This window comes from Lithobates pipiens, unplaced genomic scaffold (assembly GCF_037356315.1).
Source record: "Lithobates pipiens isolate NorthernLeopardFrog02 unplaced genomic scaffold, aLitPip1_a1.2 Scaffold_19, whole genome shotgun sequence".
NCBI classification, from domain to species: domain Eukaryota; kingdom Metazoa; phylum Chordata; class Amphibia; order Anura; family Ranidae; genus Lithobates; species Lithobates pipiens.
This window is the reverse complement of record NW_027507764.1, coordinates 36,492,981-36,509,036: the sequence shown is the minus strand read 5'-3', so window position 1 is coordinate 36,509,036 and position 16,056 is coordinate 36,492,981.

Sequence of the window (16,056 nt, the reverse complement as noted above, 5' to 3'; positions counted from 1 at the left end):
TGAACGGACTGTTTGTCGGATTGTTTGACGAACTTAGTTGGGCGAACAGTCCGCCCGTGTGTACGCGGCCTTACTCTTCTTAAACAGTGTACGCAATATTTTCCCCCAGTACAAACAATAAAACACACCACAGAAAACAGGTCTGCTTCAGTTGAAATTTTAGCTCAATTCCCAAATGAGACCCCAATGTTTTGCTTTGTGTCTATCTATTAAAGTTCTTGCTGTAAACCCAAGGAAGCTTAGACTTCTGTAGTGTATCGATACTTTACTAAACAGGAAAAAACAACTCCACATACAACTGTAGGATGCACAATACAACACAACTCACAGCTTATAAAAATATGCTTACAAATATAAACATGTACAATATGTACGCATTAAGTAAACTAAACAGTTACTCAAGAAATTGTAATATGAAGGAGAAGGGATTTCACGGCTCCAGGAGCAGACTTGCAGGCTGTAAACTGTCTCTTCGGATGGGAAGCCACAGGTGCTGGCTATTACCACTAGCAACAGACGAAAAACAAGCTATGGACTGCCGCACTCTTCAGAAAACCAATTTCTTTTATTGGAAAATCACATCACAGTTCAACAAACACAGCAAACAAGGAAAAATTGATGACAGCAATTTTTCCTTGTTCGCTGTGTTTGTTGAGCTGTGATGTAATTTTCCAATAAAAGAAAGTGGTCTTCTGAAGAGTGCGGCAGTCCAGAGCTTGTTTTTGTCTGTAAACGGTTACTCAACTTAGGGTTTAAGATGTAATGTCCTTCATGGTTCCTTGCTCAGTCCAACTAAAAACGTCTCTAAAACTCTCCAGCTTCTGCTAGTCATGTCTTTCCTCATTTGTCCTTCCAAACACAACTCTTGTTCGAACACGTTTCTTTCAAAAACTCCCCAAGCCCGTCCCACCAACTTCCTGCATACCAACTTCCTCTGCTCAGCTCCAAAACCTATCCAACTGGTTTATTTACATACCAATGAAGGGGATGAGCCTCTGTAAACATATGCTCTTAAATAATATATCTATAATAAAACTCCATATTATTGCAATTAAGTCACTATACAAATGGACATAGCAATACAACAATAAAGGCAGAATTATGTAAACTTGTGTAAATATTAAAGTAAATACATTTATGAGAATATGGAACCAAATTCACCCCAGAGGTGACTGAGAATAGACTGTAGTTTCCTTTTACGTCAACAGTCCTATGAGTTGATTCATGAACCCACGTAGATGCCAGACCATTGCCGTATATGTGGGCAAACAAAATGTTCCCCTTTGATGTATAATTTTGATGTCTTTTGTCTCCTGCACTATACAGGTGCTTCCTGTTGCATCTCAACTCTTCCTTCCATCTGATCCGTGATGGATTAGGACACATCATGGGTGCTGATTGCTTCCATCGCTCTACATGACGCTATTCCCCTCCCCACGTCTTCTGGTGATTTGATATGCTCCTGAATCTAAATGGAATTTTTGATTTCCGCACCGGTGACATTTGGCACATGCATAATTGATTCGCTCAGCTTTAACAAAGTGTTTGCAAGTCACAGAACACAGAGGCACAAAAATGGAAAACAAGTGTGCGGTAATGAAATGAACACAATTCTATTTTTTGTGCTTTGATATGCACTCAAGGTATTTCAAGTTGAAAGGCCTCATGAGGGAGGCAATTGATTTCTTTACTGAGCTGTGGCAGCCGGCATATCAATTACTGATGCACATCATTGAACACAAAACTCTGCACCCCCTGATCATTCATTGGTCTTTTTGGGTGCCCAGGTATCTAATGCAAGATACATAATATATCATAATGGCCTTAGTAATCTTATTATGCCTTGCGCTCTGTTCTCACCATTCAGTGCAAAGAATATTAACCTAAGTAGGAGACCACCCACACTAAATGCCACATTGTTAGGTACACCCAAGCCATATGGCCAAAACTTTGTGAACACTTGACCATCACACCTACGTATATAAAGCCAAAAGTATGAGGACACCCCACCAAATGATGGAGCTCAGGTGTTCCCAGTATTGTTTAGTGTAACTAAACAAGTTAAATGGTTACCAGGGAGTTGATGGTTCGGTCCGAAACTTTGACAATAGCATGGCCATATTTAGCCAATGATGTCACCACTATCCCTGCCCCCTCACTTATATAGCTTATGACAGCTGGAAGAGGGATCAGTCACATGTGCTGGGTCTCCTTTTTTTTTTTAAGGTGAGTCGTCGGGTGGCAGGCATCATGATTGATGATGGATTCATAACCAGGAACTTTTTCTTGAACTTTTTCTAATAAAGGACTTGTCAATCGTTTGGATTTTCTTTATTTCTAGGTGACAACTTTTTTCTTTAAATGAGCACCCCTACTCATTCACATGGGAGGGGTGATCTGGGGACCCCCTTATTATTAAAGGGGGCTTCCAAATTTTCAATAAGTCCCCGCGCAACCACCGGGCACGGGCAACATGGGACAATGTGCTTTGTCGGGGGGGGGGGGGACACGACGGGAATATTGAGGGCATGTGGCCTGGTATGGTTAAGCAGGAGGGGTGCATGCTCATCACCCCTTTCCTGGCCAGCCAGGATGCATGCTCAGATTAAGGGTCTGGTGGGGACTTTAAGGAGGCCTATTGCATTTTGTTTTTGCATAGAATCCCCCTTAAAATGTGTAGCAGTTCTGAAGTGTCTGGTATGGACTTCACTGGGGTACCTTACATATTTTTTTTTTCTTTGGATTTGATACCCACCAGACTTGTATGAAATTTATCACCACTCCAGCCCCCTTTCATTTTTCTTTTTGGTACATGTCCCCCAGGCCATTGCCCATTCACTTCCCTAGTACTAATTTTCTTTTTTCTATACCGCCATTCCTATTAGCTAAGAAAATGGGCATTTTTAATTTGACCGATTCAGCTACCATTAGGCTGGATTCACACCTATGCATTTTTAGTGCTTTTTTCATTTTGCAGATTTGCACTACAGAACGTGTTCCATAGGAAACCATGTTAAATGGACTGTAGTGCAAATCTGCAAAATGCAAAAAGCACTAAAAATGCATAGGTGTGAATCCAGCCTAAGGCTGGGATCACATTGCAGCGATGCGGGAACGCCGCAAATCCGCGGCGGGTTCCCGCATCGCATGCCTCCCGGCGGCAGTTCACACTGCCCTATGCAAACTGCTGGGAGTGTCAGTGAAATGTTAATGACACCCCCATATCAGTTCGCATATCGCAGTGCGATCTGCAAACTCGGACAGGAATCGTATCGCATGGTGTGAACACCCATGCGATCCGATTCTGCTGCGGACCAAAAAAAGGGTCCTGTGCGAGTTTGGGGCGGGTGCGATGCGAATTCAGCCATACTATCTGTATGACTGAACTCGCATCGCACAGAGATCGGATGTGATTTGCACTGCAGTGCGGTGCGAATCACATCCGGGTCTCCTAGCCGCAGCAGTGTGAACCCAGCCTTAATATCAATGCAGTTTGGGTTCAGCACCCAAGCTTCTTTGAAGTTAGAAGAACACCTGCTAAAAAAAACCCAGGGCAGTTTGGTTCATCGTTATTGGTAATTATACACAGCTGCTCCAATCTCTGTCCGCTTCAGTTTTAGTAATTCGCCTCCATTGCTTTCTGCAGTTCCCATTATCCTAATTTTCTTGGCATGCCCAGGGCTGGGTTCCTGCGGTCATTCAAAATCCTAGAAATGCCCCTGTAGTCAAATTATACTTTTAGTCTTTTTTATTTGAATTGATTTTATATCACAAGGACGTGAAATATAACGTACGGAAACTGTTTACTAGAGGGCTTATACTGTGCAACATGGAACAATAATATACATACTATTAATTGCAGAGGGGTCGCTGGACACACAGTCATCACTGACTAGTAAAATCTCAAATATAAACAACACTTATAGAAACAACGTTATAATACAAAATAGGAATGTATAGAAGTGAATGCGGTAACTTTCCAATTAAGTTTGTATGCTGTGAAGAAGGCTGTTTATTATATTTGGGATTACTTACTCCACAATGTAAATCAAAAGGGTATTAGGGGCCACCAAGAAGGCCAGAGAGATCATACAAATGGGATTGCTTGAATTATTATGCAGCTTGTCATATGGGGGATGTTCAATGGTTTAAATTAGTGTTTAACCACTTTCAGACCGGACCATTTTGCTGGCTTAAGACCAGAGCACTTTTTGCGATTCAGCACTGCGTCACTTTGGGTCCTGCTGGCCTGTGGGTCCTGCTGGGAGCTGGCTGCAAACCGTTGGGTCCTGCTGGGAGCTGGTCTATGGGTCCTGCTGGCCTGTGGGTCTCGCTGGCCTGTAGGCCATGGCCAGCGGCCAGCAGGACCCACCACTGGTCACTAGCCAGCAGAATCCACAGGTCATGGGCACTTGGCCAGCTCCCAGCAGGGGGGAGATAGATGGGATGATCATGTGGGAGTCAGCTGGGGGTGTCAGGGTCTGACACCTCAGAGCTAGGCCGATGGCAGCTGCCAGATCAGGCTCAGCTCAGCAGGTCAGGTGCTCCTCCTTGCAAGAAAGACCTAACAGGGAGTTGTAGTACTAGTTTGCTTTCCTCTCATTAGGTTCAGGCTGGCTGTGCTGCTCTCCAGGCTCATTCCACCCACTGGGAGTAGGGAGCTTGAGCGTGCAGCCGCAGACTACAACTCCCAGAATCAGCCGGTTGTCACGTCATCGTAAATCGCAAGAGGGCGGCCATTATATTTGCACCAGCCATTATATAAGTTAATACATTGGGGGCATGCTATGATGTTGGGGGGGGGCGGGCCGCTTTGGGCCCCCACAGTGATGCCACTGGCCAAAAGGCAGGACTATAATATGAAGAGGGGCTCGAGGGCTGTATGATTGAGGTTCTCTGTGATGGAGGATGGTGGGAATGGGAAGCTCTGTGATGGGAGGATTCTGCAATGATGTGGGGGGGGGGGGGGGGGCTCTGATGTAATGGGGAGATTCATATATATAGATGGCCTCTGATTTATAGGGCAACATTGATGTAATGGAGGCATCTGATGTGAAGGGGGGACTCTGATGTGATGGGTAGACTTGTATATTGATGAATTCTGATGTATGGGGGAACTTTGATGTCACGGGGGCCTCTGATCTGAATGGGGGACATGAATTTAAAAGGGAGAATCTGAGGTGAAAAGGGACTCTGATGTAATGGGGGAACCTCTGATGTGAAGGGGTGATCTGATGTGAAAGAGAGTCTCTGATGTGATAGGGGGACCTCTGATGTGAAGGGGGAGGGGATGTGATAGGGAACTTCTGATGTGAAGGGGGGGGGGGGGCTCTGATGTGATGGTTGATCCTCTAATGTGAAGGGGGAGTCTTATGTGTAAGAGAGACTCTGATGTGAATAAGTGGCTCGGATGTGATGGGGGGAGCACTGATGCCAAGGGGAACGCTAATATGAAGGGCAGACTCTGATGTGGAGGGCAGGCTCTGACGTGATGGAGTACCTTTAATGTGAAGGGGGGGGCTCTGAAGGGAAGGGCAGACTCTGATGTGAAGGGCAGGCTCTGATGTGAAGGGAAGGCTCTCATGTTATGGGGTACTTTTAATGTGAAGGGGGAGGACTCTGATGTGAAGGGAAGACTCTGATGTGAAGGGCAGGCTCTGATGTGATGGGGTACCTCTAATCTAAAGCAGGGACTCTGATGTGAAGAGCAGGCTCTGATGTGATGGAGTACCTCTAAAGTGAAGGGGGAGTCAGATGTAAAGGGGGGGTCTGATGTGATGGGCAGGCTCTGATGTTATGGGGGAACCTCTGACATGATGGGGGGATTCAGATGTGACGGGCGGGCTCTGATGTGATGAGGGGGATTACTGATGTTATAGTGAGACCTTTGATGTAAAGGGGGGGGGACAACTCTGATGAAAAGAGAGGGATCTGATGTGAAGGGGTAGAAGGGGGGGGCGACTATGATGTGAAGGGGGACTATGGTGTCAAGGGGGCACTATGATGTGAAGGGGGGCTATGGTGTGAAGGGGGGACTATGATGTGAAGGGCTTGCTCTGATTTGATGAGTGGACCTCTGATGTGAAGGGGTTGGAACTTTGATGTGAAGGGGGAGGGCTATGATGTGAAGGGGGGCTATGATGTGGAGGGAGGCTATGATGTGAAGGGGGAGGGCTATGATGTGAAGGGGGAGGGCTATGATGTGAAGGGGGAAGGCTATGATGTGAAGAAGGGCTATGATATGAAGGGGGAGGGCTATGATGTGAAGGGGGGAGGGCTATGATGTGAAGGGGGAGGGCTATGATGTGAAGGGGGAGGGCTATGATATGAAGGGGGAGGGCTATGATGTGAAGGAGGGCTATGATGTGAAGGGGGAGGGCTATGATGTGAAGGGGGGCTATGATGTGAAGGGGGGGCTATGATGTGAAGGGGGGCTATGATGTGGAGGGAGGCTATGATGTGAAGGGGGGCTATGATGTGAAGGGGGAGGGCTATGATGTGAAGGGGGAGGGCTATGATGTGAAGGGGGAGGGCAATGATGTGAAGGGGGAAGGCTATGATGTGAAGAAGGGCTATGATATGAAGGGGGAGGGCTATGATGTGAAGGAGGGCTATGATGTGAAGGGGGGAGGGCTATGATGTGAAGGGGGAGGGCTATGATGTGAAGGGGGAGAGTTATGATGTGAAGGGGGAGGGCTATGATGTGAAGGGGGAGGGCTATGATGTGAGGGGGGGCTATGATGTGAAGGGGGAGGGCTATGATGTGAAGGGGGAGGGCTATGATGTGAAGGGGGAGGGTTATGATGTGAAGGGGGGCTATGATGTGAAGGGGAGAGGGCTATGATGTGAAGGGGGAGGGCTATGATGTGAAGGGGGAGGGCTATGATGTGAAGGGGGAGGGCTATGATGTGAAGGGGGGCTATGATGTGAAGGAGGGCTATGATGTGGAGAGGGCTATGATGTGAAGGGGGAGGGCTATGATGTGAAGGGGCAGGGCTATGATGTGAAGGGGGAGGGCTATGATGTGAAGGGGGGCTATGATGTGAAGGAGGGCTATGATGTGAAGTGGAGAGGGCTATGATGTGAAGGGGGAGGGCTATGATGTGAAGGGGGGCTATGATGTGAGGGGGGGCTATGATGTGAAGGGGGGGCTATGATGTGAAGGGGGAGGGCTATGATGTGAGGGGGGGCTATGATGTGAAGGGGGGAGGGCTATGATGTGAAGGAGGGCTATGATGTGAAGGGGGGAGGGCTATGATGTGAAGGGGGAGGGCTATGATGTGAGGGAGGGCTATGATGTGAAGGGGGGGCTATGATGTGAAGGGGGAGGGCTATGATGTGAAGGGCTTACTCTGAATTGATGAGAGGACCTCTGATGTGAAGGGGGGACTTCAGATGTAATGGGGGGGCCTGATGTGTAAGGGACTCTGATGTGATGGGGGGACCTCTGAAGTCAAAGGGGGGCTCTGATGTCAAGATGTGGCTCTGATTTGATGGAGGGACTACTGATGTGATGAGGGGACCTCTGAAGTGATGAGGCGACTTCTGATGGAAAGGGGCTCTGCTGTGATGGGGTACTTGTGATGTGAAGGGTCGGCTCTGATGTAGCGGGGGGCCTCTGATATGAAGGTCATTTCCTCGGGGTAGTTGTCGCCATGGACCCCGGCTCAGGTTTCTTCACACTTCTTACATTTTAGACTTTGGTGCCTCCAGATTTTGAACTTATAAAGAGTTTGAGAAGCTCGGCTCTTCAGCCCAGATAGACACATTCTGTACATTGCTGTACTTTCCTGCTGTTCTTTATGTGCTAAAAACCTCCTACAAATGTTACATTGTATCTGATCCTTCTTTATCAACAAGACGTTCATAATGTGTTTTAATATCTGGCAACATAAAGCAAACTATAAACATGATGGAGTCAACATTGTGAGACAAGAGAAGACTCAACCCATAAATTGCGCACTTTAGTGGTTTACATCTCCGTCCATTGTTAGCGTATATCGGGGGGCCATTCACCTCCCTCGTGCAGGAGATCTTCCTCTCTTCATTTATGCAAACACACAAGATATACTGTACAGTGTTTACATGCCGAGCATGGAGCCGTCCTGACATGTACATGTAATAATATTTAACAACGGCTGCGTTACCAAGTAACTCCGGCGCAACACTGGAACACAAAGCGTCAGAGAGGAAACTGGCAATCCAGCACCTAAATGACAAACTATTATTCTACAGCCAAGTCTCTGATAAATAAAAAACAGAAATACGCTAACTGAGACCTTGCAATTAAATTATACAATAAAGTGCAATCAATTTCCTCTTCTTTTTTTTTTTTTCTTGTATGCTTTGAAAAGTTTAACTATACACCAATCAAAAAAAAAATAAAAAATAAAAAAACACAATCATTAAAAAAAAAATAGAAGAAAATGTATCACTATTAAAAAGTATTCACCACTGAGGGCGCAAATGTTAAAGAAGTGAAAAGTAATGAAAAAAAAAAAGTAAATATATACAGTTGTGCTCATAAGTTTACACACCCTGGCAGAATTTATGATTTCTTGGCCATTTTTCAGAGAATATGAATTATAACATAAAAACTTTTCTTTCACTCATGGTTAGTGTTTGGCTGAAGCCCTTTATTATCAATCAACTGTGTTTACTCTTTTTAAATCATAATGACAACAGAACCCATTTGGGGTAGGCTGGATGGGGCCATCAAGATTTGAACAAAGCCTATATTTATATGCCTTTACAATGTTTTTTTCATTACAATGATATGTACCATTTGCAACAATCTTAATTGTTATGTTCTCTTTTGATAAAATAAAAAATTTATGCTAAAAAAAAAATCATAATGGCAATAGAAACTACCCAAATGACCCTGATCAAAAGTTTACATACCCCAGTTCTTATTATGTATTGCCCCCCTTTAACATCAATGACAGCTTGAAGTCTTTTGTGGTATTTGTGGATGAGGCTCTTTATCTTCTCAGATGGTAAAGCTGCCCATTTTTCTAGGCAAAGAGCCTCCAGTTCCTGGAAATTCTTGGGCTGTCTTCCATGAACTCCACGTTTGAGATCCCCCCAGAGTGGCTCAATGATATTGAGGTCAGGAGACTGAGATGGCCACTCCGGAACCTTCACTTTATTCTGCTGTAGCCAATGACGGGTGGACTTGGCCTTGTGTTTTGGATCATTGTCATGTTGGGATGTCCAAGTACGTCCCATGAGCAGCTTCCTGGCCTAGGAATGTAAATGTTCCTCCAGTATTTTATGATAACATTCTGCATTCATCTTGCCAACAATTTTGACCACATTTCCTGTGCCTTTGTACCTCACACATCCCCAAAACATCAGCGATCCACCTCCGTGTTTCACAATAGGAATGGTTGACCTTTCATCATAGGCCTCGTTGACTCCTCTCCAAATGTAGTGTTTATGGTTGTGGCCAAAAAGCTCAATTTTGGTCTCATAACTCCAAATGACTTTGTACCAGAAGGTTTGAGGCTTGTCTCTGTGCTGTTTGTATTGTAAGCGGGATACTTTGTGGCATTTGCGTAGTAATGGCTTTCTTCTGGTGACCCAACCATGTAGCCCATCTTTCTTCAAGTGCCCCCGTTAATTTGACATCTTGAAACAGCCACACCACATCTTTTCAGAGAGTCCTGTACGTCACCTGAAGATATTTGTGGGGTTTTCTTTGCATCTCGAACAATTTTCCTGGCAGTTGTGGCTGAAATTTTAGTTGGTCTACCTGACCGTGGTTTGGTTTCAACAGAACCCCTCATTTTCCACTTCTTGATTAGAATTTGAACACCGCTGATTTGCATTCTCAAGTCCGTCTATATCTTTTTATACCCCCTTCCTGTTTTATACAGTTCAGCTACCTTTTCCCGCAGATCCTTTGACAATTCCTTTGCTTTCCCCATGACTCAGAATCCAGAAACGTCAGTGCAGCACTGGATGAAAGATGCAAGGGTCTGTCAGGAGTCCAGAAGCTCATTGACCTTTTATACACACACACTAATTACAAGCAAACAGATCACGGGTGAGGATGGTTACCTTTAATAGCCATTCAAACCCCTTTGTGTCAACTTGTGTGCATGTTATTAGGCCAAAATCACCAGGGTATGTAAACTTTTGATAAGGGTCATTTGGGTAGTTTCTGTTGTCGTTATGATTTAAAAAGAGTAAACACAGTTGATTGATAATAAATGGCTTCAGCCAAACACTAACCATGAGTGAAAGAAAAGTTTTTGTGTTATCATTCATATTCTCTGTAAAATGGCCAAAAATTAATAAAGTCTGCCTGGGTATGTAAACTTATGAGCTGTAATTATATGTCATCTATTATGTTAATATATAAAAAAATGTATAAACATAAATTAAGTAAAGCAACTGCTGCAGTAAATGAGGAAGCACAATTTTGTAGAATGATTTCTTAAAAAAAAAAAAAAATAATAATAATAATAATACCATTTTACTGTCAACACCCAAAGCCTGAAGTCATTATTGTATGGAAAATTTTTAGGGGTGAGCAGACCATTTCACTGTAAACTTCTGCCAAAAATGTTGTGAAATTTGGCTTATACGTAATTTTACCACGTGGCACTGCATAGAAAAAATAAATACATAAATATGCAAATTGAGATCTAGTAATTAAATTATACAATAAAGTGCAATTAATTTATTATTTTATTTGTATGCTTTAAAAAAATGTAAACACCTATTGAGTAAAAAAACGCAACCATTAAAAAAAAAAAAAAAAAAACTTGTAGAAGAAAATGTATCAATATTAAAAAGTATTCACTGCTGAGGGTGCAAATGTTAAAGAAGTCAAAAATAAGGAAAAAAAAATATATATAATTATATGTCACATATTATATGTTAATATATACAAAATGTATAAACATAAATGAAATAAAGCAACTGCTGCAGTAAATGAGGAAGCACAATTTTGTAGAATGATCTTTTGCTAAAAAATAATAATGATAATACCATTTTACTGTCAACGCCTGAAGTCATTATTGTATGTTTTATATTTTCTGGAAAAATAATAGGGCAGACCATTTCACCGTGAACGTGGCAATTTCACTCCTGACAAAAATGTTGTGAAAATTGGCTTATATGTAATTTTGCCATGTGCCACTACATAGCAAAAATTAAGACCGAAATATGCTAATTGAGATCTTGTAATTAAATTATACAATAAAATGCAATCAATTTCTTTTTTTACTTGTATGCGTTTAAAAAATGTAAACACCTATTACAAAAAAAAAAAAACGCAACCATTAAAAAAAAAATTGTAGAAGAAAATGTATCAATATTAAAAAGTATTCACGGCTGACGGTGCAAATGTTAAACTTGTTAAAAATACTAAAATAAAATGTAAATAATATATAAACATAAAACAAATAAAGCAACTGCTGCAGTAAATGAGGACGCACAATTTTGTAGAATGACCTTTTGTAAAAAAAAAAAAAAAAAAAAATACCATTTTGCTGTCAATTCCTGAAGCCTGAAGTCATTATTGTATGTTTATATTTTCTAGAAAAATAATGAGCAGACCATTTCACCGTGAACGTGACAATTTCACTCCTGGAAAAAATGTTGTGAAGATTGGCTTATGCGTAATTTTGCCACGTGGCTCTGCATAGCAAAAGCAGATTTTAAAAAAGGTCCCCTTTTGACATGGCTTTGTTGCTTAATAAATCTTGGTCTCCAAGATGGCTTTGTTTATTAACATAGCTATGTGATCACCAGTGGTGGCTGGTGCCCTATTTTTTTTGGGGGGGTGGCAAGCAAACCACTTACCACCCCCCCTCGGTCAGTCCATTACTCAAACACCCCCACCACAACCCCCCCCCCCCCCCGTTCAGTCGGCCGGTCCGGCAGTCAAAACCCCCCATCACTCGATCGATCGCCAAACCCCACACTTACCCCCATCTAGGTCGCAGGCCTGTGCCCCCTCCTTGGTGCCTCCTCCTCATCGTCTCCTCCTCAGGTGATTCCCCCTGTGCCTCTTCCGCGGCGGCCAATATGCCCGCTTCTCCTTTTGGCCAATCGAGTCTTAACCGCTTCATGGTTGGCCAGGAGGAGAATCAGGAATACAATAGCGCATATTAATTCGCTATTGACACGCAACTGGGTGGGCTTAGGGGGCACAGTGCTCTGCACCCCCCGAAGCCCGCCCTTTTTTTGAAACGCAAAAAAAAACCCATTGAAATCCATGCGTCCGGCGCCCATGTAGATTAGGGGCCGGGCGCATGGATTAGGAGGGCAGCACCCCTGCGCCCATAATGGAGCGACCACCACTGGTGATCACCATATCAGCACGGACACGGCAATCACATGACCTTGTTTGGAAACAAAGGTATAGAGTTATTGTAAGGGTTATCAAAATAAAGGCCTTTCTTTTTACAAGGCTTTGTACCAATGGCTTGACACGGCTTTGTTTATCACAAATGCAATGTGGTTAACGCGGCTTGACGCTGCATTCCAGCTAAATGGGGAGACACCACACCCCCAAAACCACAGGTTTGTTCACATTGGACAGATTGCACATGATGCACCAACCAAATGTATCCATATTTGGGCTCGCTGGTTTCAGTTCCACAAATCTCCAGATTACTCTTTATTACAGTCAAATCCCACTTAAATGGTCAAACAGGCCCCTTCTAGGGATAAGGATAGGGGTGATAGAGATAGGGGCGAGCTGGATCTAAGGGGAGACAGAAGATATACATTTCCTGCTACTATACCACATACCGTTCATCCTGCCTACACTGCTTCCCCACATATTTCTCCCCGCTCTTCTTTTCCCCTCGCCCTTATCCTCAACTCCCCACCCCACTTCACTAATCCTTTTCTAGGCCACCCAAACTAGAGTACCTAATAAGACTTCTAGGTCCTACTAATGGACCAATGACCATGGTTCAATGATGGGTACTATGTACTACAATACTCTCATCTCGCCCTAGTTTTTTGGCGTTTTTCGAATTACTACACAGTATACCTTATTTTTTGGAAACATGATTTCAGCTTTATTACTTTGTTATTACTTGAGTACTGGTTTACCTTACCAATGTCAATAACGGTTATTAAGCTCCCCTTAAGGCACTCCTTCAAGATCTCAATGTAGAATAGCCTCAAGACTTCATTGAATAATTGTAACTTATCTGACTTGCCATGTTATTGCTTTCCTTGTTTTGCAACATATAGGAGGCCCAAACCTTCCTCTGTTCAATGTTCTGTTACCAGTTACCACCATGGTCAGGCCAGGATCCAGTAGCAGACGTAGAAGGTAGACATAGAAGACAGACATAGAAAGTAGGGATCAAGCAGAAACATAGTCAAGAAACAAGCCAAAGGTCAGTAACAAGTGGTTTCAGGTTTGGATCAAGCAGAGGCATAGCCAAGGAACAAGCCAAAATTCAATAATTAGTGGTAGTGGTGATACAGAGGGCAACAGGATTAACAAGAGCGAGACATTGGCTTGGGGGAAAGCACAATCATTTTGCAAACAGGAAGTTCAAAGGCATGGCTTTAATAGGAAGACCAGGGGAGAAGCAAAGGATTCAAGGTTTCTTTGACAGAAGTAGCTGCAATGTCAATCCCGTGAGAAGGAGCAGCTCTGGCTTCTGCTGGAGAGAGGATTCAGCTTTCTCCTCCCTCCTGCAGGGGGAGCAAGAGAGGTGGCGCTGAGACTGAGATCTCTCCTCAGTATCAACTCAGGAGAGGAAGGAGAAGCTACTTCCATTGTAGGTGGGAACAGCATTTGTGATCTCTGAGTAAAAGGGTGAAGGGCTGGGCACAACTCTGTTGTTTGGGGACACTGTTATTTGGGAACCTGGTGTATATGGGCACTGTGATGGGGGAACCTTATGTTTTGGGACACCGTTAAAGGAGAATATAATGTATTGGGACACTGTGATGGGGGAACCTGATGTATGGGGACACTAATGGGGGAACCTGATGTACAGTATATAGACACTGTGATGGGGAAACCTGATGTTTGGGGACACTTTTATGGGAGAACCTGATGTATGAGGACACTTTGATGGGGGAACCTGATGTATATGGGCACGGTGATAGGGAAACCTTATGTGTGGCGACGCTTGTATGGAAGAACCTGATGTATGGGGACACTGTGATGGGGGAACCTGATGTACATAGGTACTGCAATGGAGGGACCTGATGTTTGGGGACACTGTTATGAGGTAACCTGATGTATATGGACACTGTGATGGGGAAAGCTTATGTTTAGGGACACTTTTATGGGAGAACCTGATGTATGGGGACACTGTGATTGTGGGAACCTGATGTACATGGGCACTGTGATTGGGGGAACCTTATGTACAAGGGCACTGTGATTGGGGGAACCTGATGTACATGGGCACTGTGATGGGGGAACCTGATGTTTGGGGACACTGTTATGGGGTAACCTGATGTATATGGGCACTGTGATGGGGGAACCTTATGTTTGGGGACACTTTTATGGGATAACGTGATGTATGGGGACACTGTGATGGGGAATCTGATGTAAGGGGGCATTGTGATTAGTACTCCTGATGTATATGGGCAATGGTATGGGAGAAACTGATGTAAGGGGACACTGTGATGGGGGAACCTGATGTACATGGGCACTGTGATGGGGGAACCTGATGTCTGGGGATGCGGTTATGGGGGTAACTTGATGTATATGGGCACTGTGATGGGGAAACCTGATGTCTGGGGATGCGGTTATGGGGTAACTTGATGTATATGGGCACTGTGATGGGGAAACCTTATGTTTGGGGACACTTTTATGGGAGAACCTGATGTTTGGGGACGCTGTTATGGGGTAACCTGATGTATATGTACACTTTTATGGGGAAACCTTATGTTTGGGGACACTTTTATGGGAGAACATGATGTATGGGGACACTGTGATGGGGAATCTGATGTAAGGGGACATTGTGATTAGTACTCCTGATGTATATGGGCAATGGTATGGGAGAAACTGATGTAAGGGGACACTGTGATGGGGGAACCTGATGTACATGGGCACTGTGATGGGGGAACCTGATTTCTGGGGATGTGTTTATGGGGTAACTTGATGTATATGGGCACTGTGATGGGGAAACCTTATGTTTGGGGACACTTTTATGGGAGAACCTGATGTATGGGGGAAACTGTGATGGGGGAACCTGATGTACATGGACACTGTGATGGGGGAACCTGATGTACATGGACACTGTGATGGGGGAACCTGATGTACATGGACACTGTGATGGGGGAACCTGATGTACATGGACACTGTGATGGGGGGAACCTGATGTACATGGACACTGTTATGGGAGAACCAGATGTAAGGCGACATTGTGATGGGGACACCTAATATACAGTATATGGACACTGTGACGGGGGATGATGTATATGGGGGTATGATGGAGACAACTGATATAAGGAGACACTGTGATGGGGGAACCTAATGTAAAGGGACACTGTGATAAGTACACCTGATGTATATGGGCAATGGTATGGGGGATAAATATAAATTATAAACGTCTCCTGAAGACGTGATATGAAACGTACGTCAAGGCGTGCCTGGTTGTGTGATCTGATTCACACATCCGGTCCCTCTGGTTGTCAGCAGCTGGCGGTGGAACACACGCTAGACACTACGCGCAGAGCGAAGTTTTTACTTATAGACGAGCGGAACAGCCTCAGTGCCGGGAGAAGGCACTTTTAAATGTAAGCAGGCATTTGGCTTTGTTTTTATTTATTTTTTCAATAAATGGGATTATACTATTCCGTTTTTTTGTATTCTTCCTACATATATTTCCTGGTACTTACATTGGGAGAGAGCAAAGGTTTCCCACACGGCTCATCCATCTAATTGCAGCAAGCCATTTCTTGCTATAGGCTACATTTGACCTTCTTTTAATTAATAAAGTCAACAACTTCTGGTAAGCAGACATCCACTTACAGAGCACTTTTGGGTGTACAGCGCAGTCGGTGAAGGTGGCTTATCTCTACAGTGGAAGAAGCACTCTCTCATGTTTTTTGTGTTTT